This window comes from Aplysia californica, unplaced genomic scaffold, assembly GCF_000002075.1.
Source record: "Aplysia californica isolate F4 #8 unplaced genomic scaffold, AplCal3.0 scaffold00283, whole genome shotgun sequence".
Lineage (NCBI taxonomy): Eukaryota > Metazoa > Mollusca > Gastropoda > Aplysiida > Aplysiidae > Aplysia > Aplysia californica.
Window position 1 is genome coordinate 707,525 of NW_004797553.1, and position 1,873 is coordinate 709,397.

Consider the following 1,873-nt stretch of genomic DNA (forward strand, 5'->3'; position numbering starts at 1 on the left):
TATATGTATATATAAAAGCTGGGCCCCCTCTCGATGAAAGGAATGATCGGTGTTTTAATATCAACTAAAAGTCATTGGTCTACTATATTTACACTCTACTGGAATGGGACAATAAATCTTGAGAGCTGCAAAAAATATAAGGTCTAGATCTATACTCTCAAAACAAAATGCGCCTCGTGAATTATCACTTCTGGATTTTCTAAAATTGCAAAAACAGAAGCGTTGGCCTACAAAAGCGATCAGCGAAATAAAGAAATTTAGCTTTTTGCAGCAAAACTGTCTCTAAACTGAAAAAAAACGAAGGGCATCATGCTCTGGAGAATATTTTAAAGAATCTTTTGGCGAAAACCGCATGTCGATCGATGCAGCCATTAAAAAGCCTTTTGAATAGCAAAATTCGGCCACCACAAATAGATAATAGATAGGCCTATATAAATTATATGTGAGGGTTATGCAATGTAATGCATGTATTTGTGTGTGTGCGTGGGGGGGGGGGTGTTGTTCAGTTTAAAATTTTAGTAAAAAGTTTTACAACACTTGCAATAGAATTAGATCATATCAGTACAGTTATAAATATATCTTTGCAAGAGGTAAGGTGAAACAACGTGTAAGCATTATATATATAAAACAGCAGCAATTGTAGAACACTGTGTCAAATCGTGATTCACCCACGTGAAAATGGCGTGCGTCGTCCTCTACAACCATTGGGTGGTTGGCGGGTGCTCTAGTGTGATATGCTCCTTCTTTCCTATCAAAAGGCTAACGTCCTTATCTGATTTCCCCTTCTTCTTTTTTATGTTTGTTACTCTCTTGTAACACCTCTAATCTTCTGGCGCTCGTATGACCTTATGCAGTTGCGAGCACCGTAAAACCTCTACTAAAACAAAAAAAAAAAACTATTTTTTTTGGTGTTTTTTACTCTCTTGTAACACCTCTAATTTTCTGGGCGCTCGTATGACTTTACGCAGTTGCGAGCACCGTAAAACCTCTACTAAAACTAAAACGTCACACCCATTGTTCATCGATGTTACAGATCTCGCCCTCCAGCGCAGTCAGGACATTTTGGGTAAAAGTAAAAAGTAAAAAGTAAATTTCGACCCAATACCGGTAACTTGTCCGGGACTTGTCCCAGTTGTTTCTGTCTGACGTCACGCCTGCTAGCTAGCTATCTGTCGGGGTTTGTATGCTTACATGACATACCGACGTAATCAACGCTTTAACGGGGGTATCACACATTCAGTTCTAACTGGCAGTTATCCGACCTCTTAGTGATAAGAAAGTGGTAGGACGTACTTTTCAGTATATATACTCGTATGTCTATAATAAACCAACATTTTGTCTTCTGTGGGCCACATGCAAGGTAGAATACCCGACCATCACCACCCTCATCATCATCATCATCATCATCATCATCATCATCATCATCATCATCATCATCACCCTGTTACAATGTCGCCATCGTCTTTTTCAGCGCTGTATCGTACACCGTGTTGAAACAGGTAAAATAAGCACCATTAAACAACAACAACAACAACAACAACAACTACAACAACAGCGAGTGTCTCTTTAAAATATCAGTAGAGGGTGAAGCGCACAATAAATTCGACTGAACTTGTAGTCAAAACGAAGATGCAGTTTCATAATGAATGGGCATATCGTTATTGCACAACGATGACTAATTATAGAGAGTGACGTGTCTTGTACACAAAGAGTAGGAGCTGCGATTGTTCCAGAAAAGTTCCTAATTTTTTTAAAAGCCAGAATAAATTGTCTTGTTGGTATTTTACAATGGTCCGTTGTTATTGCCGGCTGTACTTTATTATTAGGATTTTGTCTTTACAAATTATTGAAAATAAATAGTATCAATATATAT